Source organism: Vombatus ursinus, unplaced genomic scaffold (assembly GCF_900497805.2).
Source record: "Vombatus ursinus unplaced genomic scaffold, bare-nosed wombat genome assembly UNPS02010283.1, whole genome shotgun sequence".
In the NCBI taxonomy this organism is placed as follows: Eukaryota; Metazoa; Chordata; class Mammalia; order Diprotodontia; family Vombatidae; genus Vombatus; species Vombatus ursinus.
In genome coordinates, this window is record NW_020950061.1 from 1 (window position 1) to 27,180 (window position 27,180).

General features: G+C 44.3%; 1 pseudogene; it reads left to right on the forward strand.

Moving 5' to 3' along the window:
* Positions 1 to 6,388: 6,388 nt before the first annotated feature.
* LOC114037162 lies at positions 6,389 to 26,602 on the forward strand (annotated as a pseudogene).
* Positions 26,603 to 27,180: the final 578 nt, after the last annotated feature.

A 27,180-nucleotide genomic window follows, 5' to 3' on the forward strand; every position in this document is an offset into this window, starting at 1 on the left:
GCCCTATGGGCCTTTGCACCTGGTTTTCTTTGGGGGTCCCTGTGCCCTGGTTTCAAGGTCTCATTTTCTAGTACATGCAGCTTGAAATTCCCAGGAGGATTGGAATGGAGAGCTGGAATGCTTAAGGCTTATCTGATAAGTCTCAAAGGTAAAAGAGGCCAGGAGCTACAGCTCTTCTCTAGCCAAGACTGGAAGGTATGTAAGCCTCCTCTCTCCCTAGCCCTTTCCTCACCCTGTAGTTGGGGTGGCTCACCAAGCACCTAGGAAGGCCTGACCTCTCAGGTCTGACCTAATGGGTCAGACAGCTACGAGGCTGTCTCATGCCCAGCCTGACCTCTCAGGCTCTCTGTCCAGCAGTTCGAGGCCATGGACCCGGGCACACCTTCCTCAGCACAGAGGACAGACTCCCCATCTGGAAGCTATGTCCAATTCTGTCAGTTCTTTCAGTTCTTTTGGTGAGAGGGAATTGGGAAAATTGCAATTACTCCTTTCCCTCTACACCCCGAGAGACTCTTGGGAATTCCAACTCAAGGAAGTAAGTAGATCCCTCCCACAGTCTTTCTGTATATAAGGCCCATCTTGTCTCCATTAAGAGGCTGGGACTCCTAAAATCTAGCCTCTGGCCCACAGATGCTCAGATTCCTTAAGAGTCTGGCTAATAGGTCGAATCTTCAATAAACCTCGTTTTTGGCTGAAAGAACGCTTGGGTTGAATTCTTTCAGGCAGGGCCCTGGTGTCATGATTTTGGGATTCTAGGACCCCTAACCTCTAGACCTCGTCATTAGGACCAGTCAGAGGAAAGATTCTTAACTCAGGTCTACCTCACTCCAGGCTCTATGCGCCACCTGGCTGCCCCCTGAGTTTGGAATTTGAACTTAGGTCTTCCTAACTCCAGAACAGCACTCTGTCCAGGGTGCCACGTAGTAGGTGATTAATTAATGTTTATTGAGTGATTGGCCTGTTCAGCCTTATTGACTGAGGGGGGCATGGAAGTGGGTGATCCCTGAGGTTCCTTCTTAATCTAAGAACCCAGGAGCCTGGGTGCTGTGACCCTTTTGTACCCCTGCTGAACTTTATTTCTAAGTTCCCAGTGGGCAGAGATTGGGGTGCCCAGAACCAATTAGTGGCTACCTCTTAAATGACTGCGGACTTGGAATTTGGTTCTCAGTCTCTCTTGCCCCTCCTGGTGGATGAATGAATGAATGGCCATTTATTCAGCTCTAATTACTAGATGCCAGGATTTGTAAGGAGTGCTGGGGATTCCAGATGCAGAGCACAGACCTGCCCTCCATTAGCCAACCTAATTATCAGCGCTAGCCTTTAGAAACCCTCTCCTGAAATCCAAGTCTTTTTGATAACTGAGCCCCTGACTGCAGATACAATGGGAGTGTGGGGATTGGGTTATCACTCCTCCCATCCTTCCTCCATTGGCTTGGATTAGCATTTGTTATTTCCTCACCCCTACCCCCCAACTCATAGTTTCTGGAATTCCGTCTCCCTTTCCCTTTTTGGGGGCCTTCATTCCTCCGCCCTCTTACCATCCCCCTTCCTCTCCCACCCACCCCCTTCTGTTATTGGTGGATGGACCAGGAGGGGTTGGAGACTAGGGCTGGCCCTTCCAGACTCTCCCCTGCCCCAGGCATTTCTTTGGCTCCCCCAGCTCTCACCCACTGTTCTACCTAGTCCAGAAAGCCCAGATCCCATCTGGTCTCTTAGTTTTCTCTTATAAAATACAAAGGAGCCCCTCCCTTTTACCTTCTAGACTTGTTTGGGGGATCTGGTGAGGTAATGACTTTTTTTTTTTTTTTGCTGAGGCAATTGGGGTTAAGTGACTTGCCCAGGGTCACACAGCTAGTAAGTGTAAAGTGTCTGAGGGCGGATTTGAACTCAGGTGCTCCAGACTCCAAGGCCAGAGCTCTATTCACTGCACCATCTAGCTGCCCCAGGGATACTGACTTCCAGAAAGTTTAGAAATGCTCATGGTTCTCCTGGGAATTTATCCCCCCCAAATCCCACCTCCTCCCTCCTCCCACTCCCAGCTCTGAGTCCTTCCTTTTGTGTCTGGTCTATAGCCCCATTGACCTGTTCCCCCCATCCATTGTTCCAGTCCCAGCCAATCACTGCAGACAAAAACAAAAGTACTCGTGGCCCTCTCTAAAGGAAATGTGGGTGTGGCCATATGATTTAAGAATATTGTGGAGCTCTCTGGGGGTGGAGTGCCCTGTTTCCTGGGAGATGATACCATTCCCTGAAAGCCAGAGGTAGCCTGGATCTTCCAAATATTCCAGGTCATTAATCTCTTCTCAGTGACTTCCTGAAGGTGTCCATGCCAGCCTGGATCTAAGACTGGGCTTAGGCCCTGGGAGTCTGGTTCTCTATCGATAACCTGTAAATAATTCCTGAGATCAAGCTTCTAGAGAGGAGACTGATGGAAGGTAGTCTGTGAGAGGCAGGCACTAGCAGTTGGGGATGGAGGAAGAAAACCAGGGCAGGCCCGCAGAAGGGAGGACTTGAGCGCCATCTTGAAGGAAGCTAAGGCCTAGGGGAGGAGGGGAGAGCCTTCCAGGCTGGAGCACAGCTGGGGGGTTGTTTTCTTTTGGAGGAGGGTGGGGAAGGGGCGGAAAGGCCAGTGAGTGGAGCCTGTGCATATAAGGAGGCATAATCTAAGAAGAGTAGAGGTCTGCAGCACACGTGTATTCGATCTCTTGGCCATCATTTTCCAATCACTGGAATTGGGGGATTGGATTAGATGACACAATGTCGCATTTGTACTGGGCATATGGTTTCTGTGACAAAGGCCATCTTATTATCAGGAGAGTCAAGTAACTTGCTCAGAATGAACATAACAATGTCTTGGTTGAGTTTTAACTTAGGTTTTCTTTTCAGCTGGGCAAGTTGATGGAAAAGTAGTTACAGCCCCTGACGTGAAAGGCTCATGTTCCCCGAGCTCAAATCTGGACTCAGACATTTACTAGCTGTCCTGGGCAAGTCACTTACTTGCCTGTTTACCTCAGTTTCCTCATCTGCAAAATGAGCCAGAGAAGAAAATGGCAAACCCCTCCAGTGTCTTTACCCAGAAATCCGAAAATGGTGGTTTTTACCACTCAGTCCATTGAATTGCTCTGTTAAAATATGAAATGCCCACATCTCCCCCATCTTTAAAAGCACTTCACTTAACCCTGTCATCAGGAAGCTATCCTCTTTGCTTCTTTTCACAGGTAAATTCTTAAACAAAAAGCAACAACGTCTTTGAGAGACAGCTAGGTAGTGCAGTGAGTATGGCAGTGCCTTAGAGCCAGAAGGATCTGAGTTCAAATATGACCTCAGACACTACTTTTGACCAGGAGCCAGTCACTGAACCCTTATTTGCCTCCAAAAAAGTAAAAGAACAACTCCCAGCATTCCATTGTCTCCCCTTTTCCCACCCCCTGCTCCCTTCTCCACCTCCTCAAACCATCCAGGCAGCTAAAAGCAATGGTCTCCTCATTTCCAAAGACCCTCGGCTGGGGCCTCGCCCAGCCCCTCTGTAGCCCCTTCGTTGGCTTTTCCTGACTCCCCTGTAGCCATGGTGATCGTCAGCCATGGCTACCTGTTGGATAAAGAGGTGTTGAGGTTTAGCTTGGAGATTCTCTCCTGTCCTGGTTCTCCTCCTGCCTGTTGGGCTGATAACCGAGGGATCCATGCCCTTAGTACGTCCTTCCTCTGATGTGGCCTGGTCTCCTTTTCTGCTTGCTCACCTCCTACCCCATGGGGCTGACTGACCCTCAGTCCTGGGCCTGCTTTCTCACAGCTAACTCTCCAGCCTCTCCCTGAAGGGAACTAGCTGGGTGGTGCAGTGGGCAGTGCTGAACCTTAGTCAGCTAGACCTGAATTCAAATCCTGCCTTGGATACCTGTCAGCTGTGTCAGGTCACTTGCTCTCTGCCTCAGTTTCCTCTTCTGTATGTTCAAGACACTGTATTGGGTGCATTGGGGTGCAAAGAAGAAACAATGACTCACCTTAAGCAAGTTGAGGTTAGTGTTGGGGAATTCCTCAGCGGGGAGGTCCCAGAACCTCCTGGAGAGAAGTAAGTGCACTGCCCAGCGGCCAACCAATGGAATCCTCTGAGCAGTCTTTGGGGGGAGGGGCCATTATTCTCCCCACTTTATAACTGAGGAAAGTGAGACAGACAGGTCAAGTGAGTTGCCTAGAGTCACACAGCTAGGAGGTGTCAAAGGTGGACTCAGTTCTTCCTGACTCGAGCCCCAGGCCTCTCTCACCTGTTCTACCTACCTGGAATCTCTCCCAGTTGCATCAGCTTCCTGACATCAGTTACTCTGTGGGTAGCATCTCATGGGAGCAAGGGGAAATAGAGATATAAATAGGGTTTAGCCCAGCTCAAGCTGGGCAGCCATTTCCTCCTTGGGGTGGTTGGGTAATGGAGACCGGACGTCGGGTGATTTAGGTTTGGGGAGAATGTTAACCTTGGTCTCCGGCGTTGCAAAGTTTCTTCCAGTGGGGACGTTTTCTCCTATGCAGAATATCTGGTGGGGCCAGAGGGGGTAGATCTCCAGTTACTATCTTGGTAGCGCCTGCCCAGTTATTGGAAGTCTGAAAGTGATGTATTGTTATCTTCAAGTGTTACCGTTTTACTGTCTGTTTTTGCCTTCAAGTACTATCTGTACCCCTCCCCTGCACTATTTTCCTGAACCACGTTGCACTACTGGCTGCAGAAGGAATTTTCTCTTATGGGCCCAAGTAAGCAAGACCGCCCTTATAAGCTACCTCCACTCATAGGGCCTGTCCAGGAACTTCATTGGATTGACTTAACCACTTAATAGGCCTTAGGAAAAAATCTAAGCTGATGGTGATGGACCAGTCTAAAGTACAGGCCTCCCCGTATCACTTCCAGTGCCTTCCATAATATCCAGAAGCAATTGTAGATGCCTCTGTTTGCTGTTTCAAAGCTCCTCAGAACCTGGCCCCAGCTGCCTCTCCAAGGTGGACACACACAGCAACTCCTCACCCAGCCCAAGCAGCCAACCTGGCCTTTGGGCTACTCCTCCTTTGTGGTGCTCCATCCCAGGCTTTGTCTCTAGGCTGGCCTTTCCCATGGTTAGAAAGCCGTCCCTCTCTTGGAATCCCTGAGTTTCCTTGGAAAGCTCTAAAAAAAAAAAGGCTCATAATTCTCAACATTACCACCTAAGCTTTACCACCAAGCCAACCAAATATAGCCGTGTAGACACACACGCGCGCACACACACACACACACACACTCATGTATACTCCTTTTGCCTTCCTTCTTCATGCCCAGACTTTCCCTGTCCTCTCCAATTGAGGTAATAAGAACCAAGGTGACATTGTACTCTTCTCCAGTCCCAGGTTATAGAGTGTAGATCTGTGCGCTAAAGCCTCACTCCCCAGCCCAGAAACATCCCCTCCCTGCCCTCCAATCCCCATTGCAAGATAAGGTCCCAGAGGGTGGAGACTGTCTTTTGTAAAATAAAAAAATAGCAGAAGGATCAGTAAGAATTCTGTGCACCCCCACCAGCAATGCCATACTCCATCCCTTCTCTGGCCTCCTTCCTCATTTCCTGCCATCCCTGTGCCCCAGGACCAACATGTCCTGCTTTCTGCACCTCTCCCCTTCCCACACAAACAGAAGTTCTGAGGGGTGAGGAGGGAAATGGTGGGGCTGCCCAGTGGATGGATTTCAGTTGCTTAATCAGGTAACAGCCAAACTTCTGTTGTTTGTCTTTCATTCTCGAGAAGGCCAGGATAGCAGGGAGGTGAGGCCAAGACCTCAAGAGAATCGGATTTAAGTGAGGGACGCTGTGCGAAGTCAGCAGCCTCACTTTCTCCTCTGGGTGGAACCATCTGGGTCCAATGGCCAGATCAGGAGGATTGGAGATGCTCGAGAATGCTGTGGGAGACCTTGGCCTTTCCAAGTTTGACTGAGGAATGCCCATTCAGTGATTAATAAGAAATGAGGCAGAGAATGGCCTCTTTACCTTGTCAAACAAATAAATAAAAATAAACCTCTACACTTTGGAGGCAGATGTGAAGGTTTATATAAGTAGATAAAGTTTATACCATGAGCTGTAACATGCCCTGGGACCAGGTGTCCTGATGTCCTGGCCTCAGCTCCTCATTAGGACCCAGCTGTCTTCCAGACACAGAACATCTCTTGGGAAATAGAAACAAGACAGAGGGAAATGCCCCCTCAGTGTTAGGATTGGGGTATGGAAGGTCAGGAATGGAGATGGGCCAAGGCAGGAAATGTTTCCAGTTTGGAGAGTTAAGTAAGGGTGGGTAAGTCTGGGCCCAGACTGCAGAGAGAAAGGGGGACCTAGGGGGAGGGAATCAGGGGAGGAGAATGTAGGCTGGGCATATCCTTGTGAGGACGAAGATGAATGTAGCAGGGGGAGACCAGGAGACTCTGCTGAGAAGCGTTGGAGCCTCAGAGGAGGGTAAGGGAGGGAGGGAGAGAGGTGGTAGAGCAGTGGGGGAGGGGAGCCCAGAGATGACCAGCCTGGTGGGTGGTGGCCCTGGTGGACTTCTCTGACTGGGGTGAAGTTTGGACACCTGGGAGGAGGATAGGGGAGAAGAGGGGTCACTCTAGAAGATGGACAGCAGGGCAGGGCAGGACTCTTGGGGTTAGGAAGACCCACCCAGAGCAGGTTGGCTGGGAATAGAAGCACTAGGAGCTGAGATCTCTCTGCATTCTTCCCCCACAACAGAGATCTCTCCATGTTCCCTGGAGCTGAGATCTCTCTGCCTTGTGGGAGCCACCCTGCAGGTGCCAGGTAGGTCTGAAGGACGCCCCTCCCCAGGCCCCACTTCTGCTGGCTGCCCTTTCCATTGGGCCTCATCTGCCCCCTCTTACCTCTTGGTGACTGTCCTCCAGCTTTGCCAGGAGCGGGCCTCCCTCCAAGGCCTGGCGGGGGGGTTGCACCAGCTACTTGTCCAGGCTCCCTGTCCCATCCCAAAGGTCTTCGGGTGCCACGCCCAGTTTTCCCAATGGGTCACATATGTAGATCACATGACATAGTATCAGGTAGAGGCAGAGCTCTGGGTCTGGCGCCACTGAGGCCCTGACTGGTCTCATCCCAGCTGGTATCTTTTTTTTGGGGGGGGGGGCAGTTGGGGTTAAGTGACCCAGAGTCATAACAGCTAGTAAGTGTCCAGTGTTTGGTCTGAGGCCTGATTTGAACTCAGGTCCTCCTGACTTCAGGGCCTGTGCTCTATCCACTGGGCCACCTAGCTGCCCCCTCCTATCTGGGATCTCAAGGTCCTTCTGCCTCCTGGGGGGAGGGGCATGAGACCAAAGAGAAGGAACTGGAGAGGGGGCAAGTCCCCTTCTGTTCAGACCTAGCTCACTTCCCAGCCTGCACCTTCCTGCCCTCTTCCTCCTACCTAGTTGTCTCTCCCAGGAGGGCAGGTCCTGGTGCATGTGACTGCTCTGAGATGTTAAGATCTGTATTTCCAGCCAGGCCAGCATCTCCTCCACACTGAGATCCTTCTCCCTCCCCAGATCTGCTTGCAGAAGACCAAAGCCTGTTCCTAGGAGAGAACCTAGAACCAGACAGCGTGGCCCCTGGGCCCCAGAGCCCCTCATCCCAGGTGAGTGCAGTCCATCCACAGACCTGACCAGCCTCAGCAAACCTGGAAGCCAAGAGAGCCAAGGAAGCTTTATCCTGTTAGACGTAGGTTGGCCTTTGCGGTGCTCTGGGCAGAGCAGAAATTGTCCTCCTGTTTCTGCTCATGTCCTCCTGCCTCAGGCCACACCAGCCTTCCCTGGTCTCTCTGAATCTCTCTCATTGGCCATTTCTTGGGTCTCGTCCATAACCACTTAGGAAGTGGCTGCTCTGTGCCAAGCCCGATGCTTACCTACTGGAGATGCAAAGGAAAGTTTGAAGAATAACTGTCCCTGCCCTCCATGAGCTCACAGTCTAATTAGGAGAGAACATCTCATCAGCTGTGTCCACACAAGCTCTGTACAGTGTGGACCCCTGAGAGGGAAGGCTCTGGCTGTACCGGCCGCGTCGACCTTGTGTCGGCCACGCCGACCCTCTCCTCCTATAAGGAGCAGGCTGCCAGAGTCATACTCACTCTCGAGTCTTCAGTACTCAGCCAGATAAACACACAGAGACGAGCCATCGGGAGGCGCCAACACCAGAGCTTTATTCAGAGGCCATCACAGCAAGCCATCACAGCAAGCCCAAGCAGCAAGGCCAGAGCAACAGAGCAGGAGCCAAGAGAGAGCGTGACCTGACCACGCTCGTTCCTAAGTACCTACCTAGCCCCTCCTCCCCAGCCCGCTTACTAGCCAATGATTGTAGGGTCAGATACCAGAAGGGGCTGTCTGAGTTTAGCACACCAAGGAAGAGGGAGTGACGTAGGAGGCTAGGACCGGATACAGGAAGGAGGCGTCTGGGATTAGTGAATAGACAGAGTACGTGACCTAGGAAGTCAGACTCAGATACTGGGAGGAGGGGTCTGGGGTCAGTGCTACACAAAGGGACCCAGGAAGTCAGGAAGGTCACAAGATGGAGGCGTCTGGGGTTGACGTTGCATATAGGGAGAGGACTAAGCAAAGGGAACTCAGTCCTCTGCTGTCCCACTCCCACGTGGCACTGCCCCTTGCCTCAGGAGCACAAGCTCCGGCTACTTCCTTGCATCCAGCTTATCTCACATAGCACTGCCCATTGCCTCAGGGTTTCTCCGTATCCAGCCCATCCCAGTTCACCAGGACTCTGCCTACCACAGCCCCTGCCTCGACTTCCAAAATACCCAGATCTTACCCTAATCTTGCCACAGCGCCCACCTGGTAGTTGCCAACATCAGACAGTCCCTCACATCTGGCAGCTTCAGGGACCAGGAAAAGCTTGTTTTCAGCAGGTGAGATTTTAGCTGAGAAGAGAAGGAAGCCAGGAGGCCCAGGTGAGGTGGGAGGGCATTCCAAGCATGAGAGACAGCCATTAGGAAGGCACAGGGTCAGGGATGGAGGGTGTGGTCCAGGATCAGCCAGGAGGCCAGTGTCCCTGGGTCAGAGGGAGAAGAGAACCAAGGTGAAAGAAGACTGGAAAGGGTTGAGGGGCTGGTTATGTGGCATGTGCGATGTGTCAAGAGCCATATCAGTATGATCTCCTTTTATCCTGTTGTGAGAATTGTCAGGGTGCTTGCGAGGGACAACCAGACTAAGTGAGCACAGGATGCAGACAGACAGTAGACTGTGGTTCATTCATCCACTGAAGAGTGTGGCACATTCCAGGCGTGCCTGATGGACACGGGTGTCTCAGAGTTCCATAGAGGACGTAGAAGGGCTCTCCTCCTGAGCTACATGACCCCTCCTTTGGTTACCACACCTGAGGTCTTGTAGGCAGGCTTACAAGGAAGTTTTAGGTGAGATTAGGTTAGAGGAGAAAGAGAGGGAAAAGTGTTTTTTGGCAAAACAGAAAAAAATATGAATTTAGAGTTAGAAAAGTCTGCTACAGAGGTTTTCAGCATATCCACTTACACTAGTCCAAAGAAAACGTTAGCTGCCTGAGGCAGGGAATTAATCAACATTGGCCAAGCCCTTTGTCCCTTCTTAGAATAACAGGGAGTAAGTGAGTCTGTGAGGTTTTTTTTAACTTCCTGTTTTTTAAATTAATTTGTTGTGATTTATTAACAATCACTTCCATAAGCTTTAGAGTTTTAAATTTTTCTCCCCCTCCCTCCCCACCTTCCTTCCCAAGATGGCTCACAATCTGATATAGGCTCTACATATACATTCCTATTAAACACATTTTCACATTAGTGATTTTGTAACGAAGAATTAGAACCAATGGGAGGAACTACCAGAAAGAAGAAACAAAAGAAAACAGAAGAAAAAAAATAGCGAATAGTATGCTTCCATCTGCATTCAAACTCCATGGTTCTTTCTTTGGATGTGGATAGCATTTTCCATCACGAGGCCTTTGGAGATGTCTTAGATCCTTGCCTTATGGAATATCAAGTTCACCCCATGGTCTTTTAATGCAGAAGCTGCACGGTTCTGCATAATCCTGACTGTGGTTCCATGATATTTATATCGTTTCCTTCTGACTGCTTGCAGTATTTTCTCTTTGACCTGGTAATTTTGGAATTTGGCTACTATATTCCTTGGCTTTTTCAGTTTGGAATCTCTTTCAGGAGGTGATTGGCGGATTCTTTCTATGGCTATTTTACCCTCTGGTTCTGGGACCTCAGGGCACTTTTCCTTTATGATTTCCTGAAAGATACTGTCCAGGCTGTTTTTTTTTCATCATAATTTTCAGGTAGACCAATAATTTTCAAATTGTCTCTCCTGGATTGATTTTCCAGGTCAGTTGTTTTACCAATGAGGTATTCTACATTTTCATCTATTTTTTCGTTCTTTTGTTTCTGTTTGACTGATTCTTGCTCTCTCATAAAGTCATTAGTTTCCATTTGCTCAATTCTAATTTTTAACAAATTGTTTTCTTCTATTAGATTTTGCACCTCCTTCCCCATTTGGCTAATTGTATTTTTTAAGGACTAGTAAAATGAGCTGGACAAGGAAATGAAAAACCACTCCAAACTTTGCCAAGAAAACTCCAGATGTGGTCCCAGTGAGAGAAATTAAGGAAGCTAAAAGTGAAATATAGATTAATAAGAAATCAGAAAGACAAGGAAGTGAAAAGAGATTTTTCTCTTCAAGAAAGGAGTTTGCTCCAAAATAATAGAACTTCTGAAAAAGTGAAAAGTCGATCTTAATCATTCTGCTAGAAATGGAAAAGTATCAAATGCCAAGTACTTTGGCCAAATCCTTGTATCAGCTATAAAAACAGATGAGCCCTCCCAAGGCTCAAAGCATTTCCAGACATGGCCACTCACTTGGATGTTATCCATCAGTCTGCCTCCTGATTCATTCTCTTGACTCCTGCTCCCAATCTTCTAGAATTCCAGCAGCATATTTAAATCATTATTTTTCATAAACAACATGTCGGTATCTTTGTTAAACATTGATCTCTAAATCTCTGACCCTACTTGGTAAAAAAAAAATTCATTTTTAATGAATGAAGAAACCCTCTTGATCCTCTATAATTAAATATTAAAATGAATGCTATGTAAGGGTTAAAAATTACCCACCCTACAATAAAAGAAACTGAGAGAGATATCTGAGTCAATGGCACTTTATTAAAGGCTCCATGGCCTTCTCTAATGAAGTGGACTTTAGATCTTCCTCACCACATGAGATGCCCCCTTTCTCCAGGGCCTTAGTTTTATAATGCTTGATACCCAGACAATACAGGCAGAGCAGACCCCAAATACAGAGTCTTATGGGTGGATAGACCTTGCCCTTGACCCTCCGAGAGGATGTGCACAGAATGCAGAATCCCATTGGTTGACCAATGAAGTGATGAGCAGACCTTGCCAGACCTCTCTTGACCTCTCGAGAGGTCCTGATCAGCACACCCATAGACTGGTGGGAAGGCAGGCCACAAGCCAGCAATCAAGGTCACTCACTGGCCAAGTGCTCATGGTCATCTTCCCATGTTGGTCAATAGAGTGATGACCAGTGACGGAGGAACAAGAAAAATAGCTGAAGTACTTTCCATGTAATTGAGTCACCTCTGCTATGCTGGCCTTGGTCACCACAACAAGTAAAAACAGGGGTGGAGGTCCCCTAGTTAGCTTCCTCTGACTAAGCAAGTGTACTTACAATCTGCAGTTCCCAATTCTGGGGCCTAATAGACAGAGCTTGTTATCAGCACTCCTATGGAATAATAGCACACAGATTAATAGTGATTGGAATAAAGGAAGAGGCCAGGAAAGTAGGGCTCCAACTAAGCTTTATCACAGAACATAATTCATTAACAAGTGAAAGCAATCAGAAAGCAAAGACAGAAGATGTTTGGACTGACACACCTACTCAGTGTCACCTCAAACACTCAGTATAAGAATAGAGAAATCTTCACTTCACTGGAAACGGGCTCATTCCACTCAGTTGAGGCCAGCGTGCGAGCAGTCTCTCTTTCGAATTCTTTCCATACTTTCATCGAGTTAGGAATTCATTTCCAAATCTTAGGAAATTTAGTAGATCATTCCCTTTTTCTTCTTTCCTCAGTGATCACTGCTCAATTTCCCCCTTCAAGAATACAGGGTACTTACCAGCTTTCTCGTGCAAAAAGAGGCAAATAGCAGTGTCTGTCCTCAGGAAGCACACAGTCTAATGGCAGAGACAAGAAATGCACAATTATGTGCAAATAAACTCTACACAGCTTCTCACAAACTCTTCATAGAATTTTCTTATTGTGTTATTTAGGACACTTCTGGTGGGAAGGAATTTCACAACACTTTCTCTGCAGATTCTTTTTTTTTCCCATTTTTTTGGGGGGGAAGCAATTGGGGTTAAGTGACTTGCCTAGAGTCACACAGCTAGTGAGTATCATGTGTGTGAGGGCGGATTTGAACTTGGGTCCTCCTGACTCCAGGGTCAGAGCTCTATCCACTGTGCCACCTAGCTGCCCTCTCTACAGATTATTATACCTCAGTGATAGAGCACATACCTTCTCCATAATTCCATTGGGAGAAGCATTGTATAGTAAGACATTTTTCCAGCTTTTATTATTCCAACGTGATTCTCATTTCAAATGTAAAGTGTTTTCCTCAATGTTCCATAGGGCTCTTAAGGACTTCTTTCAAGTGTTGGCTCTGACACTCATAAAGGTTTATTTAGGGAAATACTTCTCCCTGTGTCAGTTTCCTCCTCTTAGGTAATGATGGTTGGACTAGAATTCTAGAGTCTCAGCTGTAAATGACGTGACTTTTGATGGTTTAGGAGTTGGTGACATTCAAGGACGTGGCTGTGAACTTCACCCAGGAGGAGTGGGGCCTCCTGGACCATTCTCAGAAAGAGCTGTACAAGGAGGTCATGCTGGAGAATGTCCAGAACCTGCTGTTCCTGGGTAAGGACCATTTCCTTCCTTTTCTTGGTGGTAATTATTAAGCCAAAATTAGTACAAGCAGTAGAGAAGTGATTTATACTCTGCTGCATCTCAGACTCAGAAGCTTCATTGAGTGCATAGTCATCTGCATGCACCAACTCTCCATCCCCTTTGGCCTTGGCTCGTAGCCTTCTGAAGTTAAATAATTTACCATCACTCACATAGCTGACCTTGGTACCACGTTCTTCCTTGGTCTAGGTGTCTCACAAAGTCACTGAAAACATCATTCTATAAGGAATGGAAGAGTATTCTGGAAAAATGGCAAAATGGGACAGGAAATACTTGGCTCTCCAAGAATCTCCCCAAAACAAAGACACCTCAAAATGAATTTCGAGCAGTAGGAGTGGTTAAAAGTCCAGAAATTGTTCTCCTAAGACAACTTGACAGGACCTTGGGAAGGACCTGACCTCCCTGGGTGGAGGTTTGGCCCATTTGAAGTGTAGAGGTCTCCAGGCATATTCTGCTGGGTCAACAAACAGCAAGTCCGAGGGCACCTGGGTTGGCTTGTGGCCTCTGCTTCAGGAGCTTTTACCACAGGGACAGTGACAGTTTGTGGGGTTCAGATAGCTGAAGGAGAAGCTTGAAGGAGCCTTTGCTGTGTCTGCACACCAGGCCCAGTTGTGCTGACCAGACGTGGTCCCAGGCTGTGGATATGGCCAAGAAGGTGGGAGGCCACACCTGGTGAGTGCTGTACTACAGGGGTGAGGACCCTGATCACTGTGGGTACTTGAAGGAGAGCAGAGTCCCTGATTTCACTTTCTGGGCAGAGGAGTCAGCTGAGGTTTATGGCTGCAGACCCCAGGGAGTGGGAGCATTCAGTTTAACAATATGGCTGGGAGCCCTGTCCTTGAGTCAGAGGTATAGAGGAGGGCAGATTACAGCAACTAATCTCAAGGATAATACATTATGACCAGGTAGAGTTAATCTTCAACTCAGTAGATGAAGTAAAAGCATTTGACAAACTATAACACCCATTCCTATTAAAAACACTAGAGAGCGGAAGAATAAATGAAGTCTTCCTTAAAATGATGGGTAGCATTTATCTAAAACCATCAGCAAGCATTGTATGTAGTGGGATTAAGTTAGAAGCATTTCCAATAAAATCAGGGGTAAAACAAGGGTGTTCATTATCACCACTGTTATTCATTATTGTACTAGAAATGTTAGCTACAGCAATAAGAGATGAAAAGGAAATGGAAGGAATTAGAATAGGCAAAGAAGAAACAAAGCTATCACTCTTTGCAGATGATATTATGGTATACTTAGAGAATCCTAGAGAAAAACTTCACTTGAAATAATGAATAAATTTAACAAAGTTGCCTGATATAAAATAAACCACGTAAATCATGAGCATTTCTATATATGACTAATAAAGTCCTACAGCAAGAGATAGGAAATTTTATTTAAAATGACTGTAAACATTATAAAATTTCATAGCCTACCTGCCAAAACACACTTGGGAACTATATAAACAGAATTACAAAACACTTTTCACACAAATAGTCAGATCTAAATAATTGGAAAAATGCCAGTTGCTTATGGGTAGGCTGAGCTCATAATAAAAATGACAATTCTACCTAAATTACTTTACTTATTCAGTGCCATACCAATCAAGCTACCAAAAAAATTACTTTATAGAGCTAGAAAAAACTAACACAATTCATCTGGAGGAACAAAATTTACAGAATGTCAAAGGAAATAATGAAAAGAAATGCAAGGGAAGGTGGACTAGCTGTACCAGATTTTAATTATATTATAAAGCAGCAATCATCAAAACTACTTGGTGTACTGGCTTAGAAATATAATGATGCATCAGTGGAATAGGTTAGGTATGCCAGACACAATAGTCAATGGCTATAGTAATTGACTATTTGATAAATCTGAAGACTGCAACTTCTGAGATAAGACCTCACTGTTAACAAAAACTGCTGGGAAGAATGGAAAAGAGTATGGCATCTTACACCATATACCAAGATAAAGTCAAAATGGGTACATGATTTAGATATAAAGACTGATACTGTAAGTAAAGTAGGAGAGTAAGGAATAGTTTACCTATCAGGTCTATGGAGAAGAAAATAATTGGGCAAGAAGAAGTTCATGCAGTTAAAAGATACCAAGATATACTAAAACAAAACCAACAGAATGAAAAAATAGAAGAGAATGTGAAACATCTCATTAGAAGAACAAATGCTGTAAGAGTTGTACAATATAATTATATGAGAATTGTAGGACTACCTGAAAACTATGATCATTAAAAGAATCTAGATACCATATTTCAAGAAATTATTAGGGGAAGTTGCCCTAAAGTTCTAAAAATAGAAATAGGAAAAAATCTACCATGTACCCGCTAAAAGAGATCCCTAGATACAAACTTACAGGATTGTCATAGCCAAGTTTCAAACCTCCTACATTCAGGAGAAAATATTAGAACCAATAAGAAAAAAAAACAATTTAAACACTGTAGAGCTACAATCATGATAACAAGACAAAGCAGCATCTACATTTAAAGACCACAGGGTGTAGGACATTGTATTTTAGAGAGCAAGGGAGCTGAGTTGTGCCCAAAAATAACTTGCTCAGCAAGTCTGAATGTAATCCTGACAAAAGACCAGAAAAAAAGATAAAAGACCAGAACTCAATGGAAATTGGACATAGAAGATCAGGAGAAACATGGAGTAAGTATGAAGACTCGTGATGTACAATGCTAACCACATAGAGAGAAAGAGCTATGGAGTCTCAATGTAAATTGAAGTATACTGTTTTCCCTTTTTTGTTTTTTGTATTTTCTGATTCTTCTTTCACCACACGACTAATGTGGAATTATGTTTAACATGATTGTATGTGTATCACCTATATCTGATTGCATACTATGTTGGGGAAGGGGGAAGGAAGGAGAAAAATTTGGAACTCAAAATATTACCAAAATGAATGTTGAAAACTATCTTTACATGTAATTGGGAAAAAATATTAAGTAAAAAGATAAAAAAGGGGTACATCCATGAAGTTTTATTGCATTTATGTTGGTGATGAGGAGGTCAGGAACTGCAGACATCTTCAGCAACTATTGCTACTGTATATGTTTACATGTCTATATATGTTTGATTCTCTGTTTTCTTCAGTTGTAGAGACCAGGTTCAAAGTAAATGAGATGCCTAGAAAGCTGGGAATTTTTGTGGAAGAACGTGAGCTGCAAAGATTCATGAGTGATCATCCCTGGGACTTTAAGCTGAGAGAAATCCATGACTCTAATAAAAAGGTAGATAAAAATCCAAAGAGTGACTATGAATTTAATGAAATTGGAAAGAGATTCAGACAGTCTTCAATCCTAAATCACTGTAACAAAATGACCTCAGGGAATGAGTGTGTTCAGGATGGAGCATATAGCAAGTGCTTTACTGATGAGACAGAGCTTTTTCAATCCCAGGGGAAGCCTCACGAAATGCCAATGTCTCCAGATAATGAAGGGGAAATGGCCTTGAGCTGGATTTCAGATCTCATTCAGATCTCACATCAGAAAAGTGATACTGGAGAAATGCTTTCTATGAGTAATAAAGGTGGGAAGGCCTTGAGTCAGAACTCTAAGCTCATTACTCATGAGCAAATTCCCATTCAAAAGGAGCCTGGGGAATATAATGAAGGTGAAAGAACCTCATGCCATCATTCATCCTTTCTTTACCAACCTGTATTTCACCTTGGAATGAAAAGATTTGCATGTTCTCAGGTTCAGAAGAACTTTGGTTGGAACTCAGATGTTGATAGATCTCAGAAGATTCATACTGGGGAGAAGTTTTATAAATGTTATTTATGTGGGAAGACTTTCTCCTACACATCACTCCTTATTGGCTATCAGAGATTCCACAATGGAGAGAAACCTTTTGAATGTAATCAATGTGGAAAAGCTTTCAGGCACAGATCCAGTCTTGCTGCACATCAGAGAATCCACACTGGAGAGAAACCTTATAAATGTAATCAGTGTGGGAAGGCCTTCTGCTCCAGATCAAGCTTCTTAGACCATCAGAGAATTCACACTGGAGAGAAACCTTATGAATGTAATCAGTGTGGAAAGGCTTTTACAAGAAAGTCCAGTCTTGTTACACATGAGAGTATCCATACTGGAGAGAAGTCTTATAGATGTAATCAATGTGGAAAGGCTTTCACACAGAGGTCCACTCCTGCTACACATCAGAGTATCCACACTGGAGAGAAGTATTATAGATGTAATCAATGTGGAAAGACTTTCACCCAGAGGTCTGGTCTTGCTACACATCAGAGTGCCCACACTGGAGGGAAGTCTTATGTATGTAATCAGTGTGGAAAGGCTTTCAGAAGGAGGTCCACTCTTGCTGCACATCAGAAAATCCACACTGGAGAGAAGCCTTATGTATGTAATCAGTGTGGAAAGGCTTTCAAATTTAGGCAGTATTGCTACCCATCTGAAAATTCACAGTGGAGAGAAGCCTTATGAATGTAATCAATGTGGAAAGGTTTTCACACTTAGCACCTATCTCAGCAAGCATCAGAGAATCCACACTGGAGAGAAGCCTTTTAAATGTAATCAATGTGGAAAGACTTTCAGATACAGCTCCAGTCTTGCTACACATAAGAGAATCCACACTGGAGAGAAGCCTTATGGATGTAAGCAATGTGGAAAGACTTTCCCACAGAGTTCTAATCTTGCTGCACATCAGAAAATCCACAATGGAGTGAAGGCTTATGGATGTAATCAATATGAAAAGGCTTTCAGACAGAGCTGCATTATTGTTAGACATCAAAACATCCACACTGAAGAGAAATTTTATTAATGTAATCAATGTGGAATGATTTCACACTGAGCTCAGATTTTGCTAAACATCAGAGAATCCACACTGAAGGCAAACCTCATGAATGTGATGAATGTGGCAGAGGTTTTAGTTACCACTCTTTGCATATGTAACAGAAAGGGTTTATGAAATTTAACAGAAACTTTATGAATATATTCTAGGTGGTGATGCCTTCAGGAAACAATCATCTCTTATTTCCCATTTCAGAATTCATGTCAGAGGGGCAGCTAGGTGGCGCAGTGGATAGAGCACTGGCCCTGAAGTCAGGAGGACCTGAGTTCAAATCCAGCCTCAGACCAAACACTTGACGTGTACTAGCTGGGTGACCTTGGGCAAGTCACTTGACCCCGATTGCCTCACTAAAAAACAAACAAACAAACAGAATTCATATTAGACATATATCTGATGATCCTCATGAATGAGGAAAGGCATTCACACGGAGATCAGAGCTTCTTCAGTATTGGAGAAACCATCCTGAGGAGCAGGTCCCTGTGCACTCAGTGTGGGAAGGCTTTCAGCTAGAGATCATCTCTTACTTTCTGTCAGAGGCTTCATTGTGGAGAGAAGCCTTACACATGTTCTTAGAGGGAGATTGCTTTTCTCTGGAGGAGGGTGATCAGTAGACAACCTTATTCTTATTGGAATGAAGGTTGATAAAGGCAATAGATTTGAGAAAGGCTTTCCAAAGAGGTCATACTAAACTGTACTTTGGAGAAATCATGCTTACTTTGTTTCCTGTTGCTTTCAGAGACAAAAATTCCTTGTATCAATGTTTCAGTTACTGTTGGACATTAATTTCTTCGTTTTTTGTTTGTTTTGGTGAGGCAATTGGGGTTAAGTGACTTGCCCAAGGTCACACAGCTAGTGAGTATTATGTGTCTGAGGCTGGATTTGAACTCAGGTCCTCCTGACTCCAGGGCCAGTGCTCTATCCATTGCACAACCCAGCTACCCCGACATTATTTTCTTTGATGATTTTTTAAGCAGCTTTGTGGCACAGTCGATGAAGTGTTGTGCTTGGAATCAAAAGCCCTGAATTCCAATTCAGTCTCTTGCACTTAATACTTTTATTTCCCTCTGCAAGTCATGGAACCTAATCCTGCCTGAGTTTTGCCATCTGTATAATGGGGATAATAAGGGTATCCATCTCTCAGGCTTGAGGTGAGGATTAAATTGGACAATATTTGTGAAATGCTTTGCAAACATTAAATCACTGCAGAAATACTGGCTAATTTTTTTGTTATCATTCCTTGGATTGTTGAACTCATAGTAAAATCCATTGACTAAAACATATGTACAGTTTAGTCACATTTTTTAAAATTCACTTTGATATTCAGAATAGAGTAGCTTAAGCCATTACTTCTAATGAATAGAGCCCCAGGTTTAGAGTAAGTCTGGGCAAGGAACAACCTGTCCATGCCTCACTTTATTATTCATCTAGAGATGAATAAATGAGGAGGTTGGATTCAGTGGCTTTGATGGCCCTTTCCAACTCTAAGTAGATCTTCCCATCAAAAGTACATTCATATGTCTCTTTCCCACAGCTTCTTCCTATATTCCAGGAAGGGGGCCTAACAAGACCAAATCTGCAATTATCATAGACTCCTTAGAAATAAAGATCTTGAGAAACTGAAGACATCAGGTATGTAATATATAAAAGAAGATGAGTAGAGTGACCTTGTGTTCAATTCATCCAAAGACCTCCATTACACCGCTAGTATTTACTATGCACTACAAAATGATGGAAACAGTGCAAAGTGGTCTGACAGAAAATAGAAATGGATCCCACTGTAGACCAAGATGAACTCCTCATGAATACATGACTTAGAAAAGGTCACCACAAAGGAATCAGAGGAATCAGGAGGAAAATCTATTTATGTATAGTGGAAGAACTCATCTCAACACAAGCGTTAGAAATTATCACAAAAGCTTAAATGGCCAGTTTCCATCCCATAAAAACCCACAATGCATCTAAAATTTAAAGGGAAGCAATTAACTGGGAAACACATTTGCAGCAGGTTTCCTACATAAGGGCTTCATGTCCACCTTCTATAAAGAACACATACTTGTTCTGTACAAGCACATAAAGAATGACTGCAATAGATACGGTCCAAAATTGCGAATAGCCAATTTTCAAAGGAAGGAATGCCAATTATCAATTATTATAAGAAAAAACTCTGCATTGCAAACCAGTTTGTCCCCCTTTCCAAACCAGCTCGAGCCCCCCCTTACCTGAGAAAGGCCTAAAATCTGGATTGACCAATCAGGAGAAAGACATTTTTAGCCCATTCTGAACTTAACCTACCATCATATTTTGCATGCTCTGACATAACAGACATGCTTTGCTTTGCTCTCTGTGTGGACCCAAACTTTCCTGAGGGATTTTGCTGACTTGGAACATTCTTCTGCTCAGTCCCACTGGACGTTTCCCTTATCTCCTTGTTTATGGCTCCCTCTTTTTACCTACTGTCTTGAGCAATGGTTTCCCTCTTTCTTGTTGTCTATGAGCACTGTTACATTTATAATAGAAGAAAGACAGACATCCTGGAATTAGAATTTCAGTAGACACTTTGGTACCTTTGTTATTATTTCACAAATCTATCTTAACAGGAAATTCCTTTCTCATATTATGGTTAAACATGTGGAGACTGTAATTTTGGATGGCACGGCCATCCTGAGTCAGGAAGGGAAAGGGATTGCTCTAAGGGAATAAAAGTCTCCTTTAGCTAACTTTTCCTTGAGATCAGAATTAATCTGACCTCCCATGCAGGTATGATTCTCTGGCTTAAAGAAAATAAATAAGCACTTACAGCACATGTATCACCTGATTCTGTTTGTTCTTTTGATCAAATCTTTCATTAAGTTTGATGCCATTCTGTTTGTTCTTTGAATAAACCTTTGTTAAATGGCAAAATTGATTCTGTTTGTTTCTTTAGACCAAACCTCTGATACTGGTTGTCAACATCTATAATCATTAATCCAAATCACTAATAATTAGACAGATTTTCAGATTGGTAAAGGTGGTCAAGAAACGAGCATCACAAATACTGCAGGGAATTGTTTTCCTTAAGTGTGTACTTCTTACAAGAGTTTTCTATTTTTCCTTTTCCTGTCACAGAGGGGAGATCAATCGAGGAGAAAATAAATGTAACTTTTTTTAAAAAGCCTAAGTAAAAATCATCCCAATCAATAATTAAACACAAATTAAATCAACTGTCAGTTCCCACTTCTCCCCCACACAAGTGAAAAGAATGAAACGGAAAAAAAAAATAGAAGTGTAGGAAGGATTATGGGAAAACCCACACATCAGTTTCCTGTTGAAGCTGTGAAGTTCCCCCCAGATCACCAAATCTTTGACCCAGTGATACCACTAGAGGGCATGTATCTTTCAAGATAGGAAATGAACCCAAGCGTACAAAAATGTTGACACCAGCTCATTTTGGCATTATGAAGACCTAGAAAGAAAAATGTGACGTCGTATAATAAGTAGGGCAAAAACCGAACAAAGTTTGGGAATGTTAATGTTATAGAACAATACCATAACATAAAACCCAGGCAATTTATGGACTAATGCAGACTATAGGGAGTAATCGATAATAACAACAACATTGTGAAGCCAAGGACTTAGCAACATGTCCCGCTTCTTCTTATTGTAATGATTAACCAGTGTATCAGAGACTTATCAAGATCTGTGCAACCTGACTGTTGCCAAGGAGCGAGGGATACAAGTTGTAAAATAAAAAGCACATTTTGAGAACTGGACAGAGCCAGCAATTTGTGTTCCTTGATTATGTAATGAAACATTACAAATATTCTGTTGGTTGATTTTTTTTTCAGTGTTGGGTATGACAGGATAGCGGTGGGACGGGTGCTAGCAATAGGATTGTCCTGGCCCTGATCCTCCCCACCCCAAAGTAATAAGGAAATTGATGTCTTGAAATGATACATGCAGTAGAACAGAAGGAAGGAGAAAGCTTACAAAGTATTATTTTGAATTCGTTATTACTCAAAAAGAAAGTCAAGCTATGCACAGTTATTTCACGTATAATCCTCTTTTTCTATTTTATGGCGTATAAAAATATTCATTTTATTTTGTGTTTGTGAATTTCAAAGTTTAAAAAAAATCAAACAAATGATTTCCTGTGTGTCATCTTCACTAGTTTTGGAGGCATGACAAGAAATGGTAAAAGCATTGTCATGACTGTCTTTTTTTATCAGTGCTTTGGAGCATGTCTTCATGCGTCATTTATGGTTGTCAGGACTTTGGAAAACTTCCTGTCCTTTCGGCGCTCATCTCTTGGCACCGGTTCCTTGGTATACATGGATGTCAATTCTCTCCCTATCATGGATATAAGTTTCTTTTTGGAGTAATTTATTAGGCAATATTTGATATATTCGGCATGCTACATTTTGTCTTCTCATTTCGTCTTTCTTTCGTTAAGACATTTAAATTGTATGTAATTAGAATTATCTATTTTAAAAATGTATATCTTGGGTCAAGAATTCTCATAGCCACAGTTGTGAAATTACCTGAGTGTTTATTTTTATTTTTAAAAAATATTTTTCAGGGGCAGCTAGGTTGCACAGTGCATAGAGCACCTGCCCTGAAGTCAGGAGGACTGGAGTTCAAATCTGACCTCAGATCAAACACTTGACACTTATTAGCTCTGTGACCCTGGGCAAGTCCCTTAACCCCAATTGCCTAAGAGGAGAAAAGAAAAACAATTTTTTATCAGGAAAAAATTCTATATACTTCTACCACCTATATCAAATTGAGAAAGAAAAGAAAACCCCATTACAAAAATGTATAAGCAAGGGCAACATTCCTCTATTGTCTACTCCAAAAACGTATTTGTAGAAGTTCCATATGGTGTTGGGAAATATGTATATTCTTGAGCAGTTCCCATTCAGAAGACTCCATAAGACTTTTTGCTTTAGTCTTTCTGGCATCCCGCTCAGGTCTACTTTGTTTTTCTTATCTTTATGTAAGACTTATCCAGAATTGATAGGAATATTAAAGCATTGTCACTTTTCTGGTACTGCTCTTCTTATACTTCAATTATTGTTTTCTTTATAAATGGAAATGTTAAGACATTTGGAGCCTAGCATTTTACTATTGATGTTGGTTGGTTATCTGTAAATCCTTTTATTAGGAAGTAGTGTCCTTGCTTATCTCTTTTCCATGTTTTTAATGATTGTTTTTGCTGAGTCTGGTAGCTTGATTGGAAGTCGTACTTGTGAAGAATGAAAGAGTTAAGTTTCCACATAAGTCGATAAGAAATCAGCACAGACAGGCTAACTTCTCAGTCCAAGGGGGGAGTGACAACCCAATTCTAGGCACATAATATATGTTAGGGGTGGGGCATATAAGGAAGATTGTAACCCAGAAGGATTAGGACCAATCCTGATCCAGAAGAGAGAAGTTAGGTGGTTACTAACTATAAAACTTGCTCTGGCTTCTTTTACCAGGTGCATTTCTCTCCTTCCGAGGAGATGCACCCGCTTCTGGCTAAAATTGAAAGGACGCACTTCAACCTCTTTAATAAAAAGTCTTTGAGACACCAGTCTTCGGAACTGAGTCTGGGGTCTTCTTTACAACATGCTTTGTTGGATTCACCTAACAAGTAGCACACTATTTATCAGACCATCATTTTTATTCTGTGTCTGTCTTTGTTTTTTAAATGTTTTTAAAAGTTTTTCATGTAAACAATAGACTATAGAGTTTTGTTTTCTTCACTCGTTCCTTTTTTTTTTTCATTTTATTTTTGCCTAAATTTAGGAGTTAGGTTTTCATCTCCATCTCATTCCCACATGTTAAAATCTTTCCTTAGATTCAGATTTCTGCTTATTCATCCCTTTTTATTGTTTATCTTATCTAAGTTTTAATTCTTCCTCCTCTTCTCCTCAGTTAATTGTTAAGTAGAATACCCTTTCCTGTTTTCTCCTTCAAATTTTTTCTTTTAATTTCATTATCTCTTTTTCTTGAAAAAATTTTTACCTGTTTCTCTTAATTTGTCTTTTCTTTCTGACTATCCAACCTTTTCTTTTTGCATTCATGTCTCTTACACTGAGCTAGTCCTTTATTTTCTGTATTCCTCATGGAATTAATACTTTCCAGGTATGTATTGTGGCTTCCTTCTTCTCAACAGTTTCTGCTATTGCCTTGGAGATCAATTCCCTCGGCCCCCATTTTTCTGTTATTCCTCATTCTCCAAAATAGGAGTTCTTGCAGGTGAGAGAATAGGTCCCCTTTATGTTGATCCTCTTATGCTCTATTGTTTCATCTATTACTGACTGTGTCCCTCCTCATGGTCATCTTTTTCACTTACATCAATGCCTCTTTCATGGGTCCATGCTCTTCTATTCTTCTGAGGCTCAGTTGCTCTGATTTCCACATGTTGGAATACTGGCTGCATAAAGAATTCCCTCTTATGGGACCAAGCAAACAAAATGCCTGTATGTGCCACCTACACTCATAAGACCTATCCAGGAACTTCACTGGATTGACTTAACTCACTTAATAGGCTTTGGGGGAAAAAAATCTAAGCTGAAGGTGATAGAACTCTCCAGGTCTAAAGTACAATCCTCCCCATATCACTTCCACTCAGTAAATTCCAGTGGTTTCCATAATATTTGTGAACAATTACAGATGCCTCTGTTTGCTGTTTCAAAGCTCCTCAGAACCTGGCCCCAGTTACCTCTCCAAAGTGGTCACACACAGCTCCTCCTCACCCAGCCCAAGCAGCCAACCTGCCTTTGGGCTCCTCCTTTGTGATGCTCCATCCCGGGCTTTGTCTCTAGGCTGGCCTTTCCCATGGTTAGAAAGCCATCCCTCTCTTGGAATCCCTGAGTTTCCTTGAAAACCTCTAAAACAGTTTTAATTCTCAACTGAGCAGTAAAATTTATGACCAAGCCAAGCAGATATGTGTTCTCATGTTCTCTCTCTCTCTTTCTCTCTCTCTGTCCCTCTCTCCCTCTTCCTCTTCCTCTCTCCTTCTCTCTCCTAATTTTTCATCCCCAAATTTTCCCTTTCTTCTCCAGTTGAGGTAACAAGAACCAAGGTGACTCTATGCCCTAACACCTGATTTCCCAGCCTAGTAATTTTTTCTGCCTTTGACCCTCTCCCTACCCACGACTCCACAAAGCAAGATAAGGCCCTGCAGGGCTGCAAATGTCGTTACTTTTCTTTAAAAAAAATGTATTGTCGAAAGGATCATTAAGGATTCTGTGCTGGGGTATTGAGCGCCTCCTCCAAGCAACCACAGCAATCCTGCACTCAGTTCTTCTTTGTCCTCCTTCCTAATTTCCTGCTATCCTCATGCCCCAGGACCAGCATGTCCTGCTTTCTGCACCTCTCCCCTTCCCATTAGAACTCAGGTTTTGAGGGGGTGAAGAGATAAATAGTGGGACCTCCCAGTGGATGGAATTCAATTGCTTATTCAGGTAAGAGTCAAACCCCTACACATACAGGGAGATGTGAAGGTTTGTATAAGTGGATAAACAAAGTTTATAACATATGCCCTGGGTCCAGGTGTCCTCATATCCAGGCCTCAGCTCCTCATTAGGAGCCAGCTGTCTTTCAGTGAGAGAAGATCTCTTAGGAAATAAAAACAAAAGAGAGGGAAACATCCCATCATTGATAGGATTGGAGTATAGAAGGTCAAGAATGGAGAGGGGTCTCCAGTTTGGAGGAAAGTTAATTAGGGGTGGGCAAGTCTGGGTCCAAGCTGCAGAGAAGAAAAGAGGGCCTGGGGGGAGTGAATTAGGGGAGCGAAATGGCTGGGAGAAGCAGGAGGGATGTAGGCTGGGCATGTCCTTGTGGGGAAGAAGATGAGCAGGGAGAGCTGGAAGACTGGGAGGGTCTGCTGAGGAGGTTTGGAGTCTCATAGCAGGAAAAGGCAGGGAGGGAGAGAGGTGGTTGAGCAATGGGGGAGGGGAGCTCAGAGATGACCAGCCAGGTGGGTGGTGGCCCAGGTGGAATTCTATCCCTGGGGTGAAGTTTGGAAGCCTGGGAGAGGAGGGCAGAGGAGGAGAGAGGTCCTTCTAGAAGATGCTGTATAGGGCAGGGTCGGGGTCTAGTGGTTAGGAGAACTTTCCCAGAGCAGGTTGTCTGGAAGCAGAAACACTAGGAGCTGAGATCTCTCTTCCTTCTGGGAGCCAGCTCTGCACATGCAGGTGACAGGTAGGTCTGAACAAGGGCTCTTCCCCAGCCCCCACTTCCACCGGCTGCCCTTTCCATTGGGCCTCATCTGCCCCCTCTGACCTCTTGGTGGCTGTCCTCCAGCCTTGCCGGGAGCAGGTCTCCCTCCAAGGCCTGGCTCATAGGGTTGCCCATGCTACTTGTCCAGGTTCCCTGTCACATCCCAAAGGTTCTAGGGCACCATTCCCAATTTTACCATTGGGTCACAGTTGCCTGACCTACATATCTCACCCATAGTCTCATCCCATCTGGGATCCTAAGACCCTTCTGCCTCCTGGGTCTCTGGAGGAGGATGGGGGAGGGGTATGAGGCCAAAGAGAAGGAGTTAAAGTGGGTGGCAAGTCCTCTTTCTGTTCAGACCAAGCTCACTTCTCAGCCTGACCCTCCCTGCTACCCTCCTCCTATGGTGGAGTCTCTCTCCAGAGAGCAGGTCCTGGGACTTGTACCTGCTCTGAGACTATAAAGTCTACAATTCCAGGTAGACCATGGTCTCCCCCACGCTGTGATCCTTCTCCCTTGCCAGGTCAGCTTGCAGATGACCAAAGCCTGTTCCTAGGAGAGAGCCTAGAACCAGAGAGCATGGCTCCTGGGACCCAGAGCCCCTCATCCCAGGTGAGTGCAGTCCATCCACAGACCTGACCACATCAGCAAACCTGGAAGCCGAGAGAGCCAAGGAAGCTTTATCCTCTTAGACGCAGGTTGGCCTTTGCGGGGCTGTGGGCAGAGCAGAAGTTGTCCCCCTGCTTCTGCTCATGTCCTCCTGCCTCAGGCCACACAAGCCTTCCCAGGTCTCTCTGAATCCCTTTCATTTGCCATTTCTTAGGTTGTCAAGAAGCATTTAGAAAATGGTTCCTCTGTGCCAAGCACTGTGCTGATCTACTGGGGTGCCAAGGAAGGTTTAAAATTAACAGTCCCTGCCCTCCAGGAGCTCACAGTCTAATTAGGGGAGAATATCTCATTAGCTATGTCCACACAAGCTCTGTACAGTGTGGATGGGAGGCACCCTGAGAGGGAAGGCTCTGGCAACTTCAGGGACCAGGAAAGGTCTGTTTTCAGAAGGTGAGATTTTAGCTGAGATGAGAAGGAAGCCAGGAGGCCCAGGGAAGGGGGAGGGCATTCTAAGTATGAGAGACAGTCATTGGGAAGGCAAAGGGTCAGGGATGGAGGGTGTGGTCCAGGATCAGCCAGGA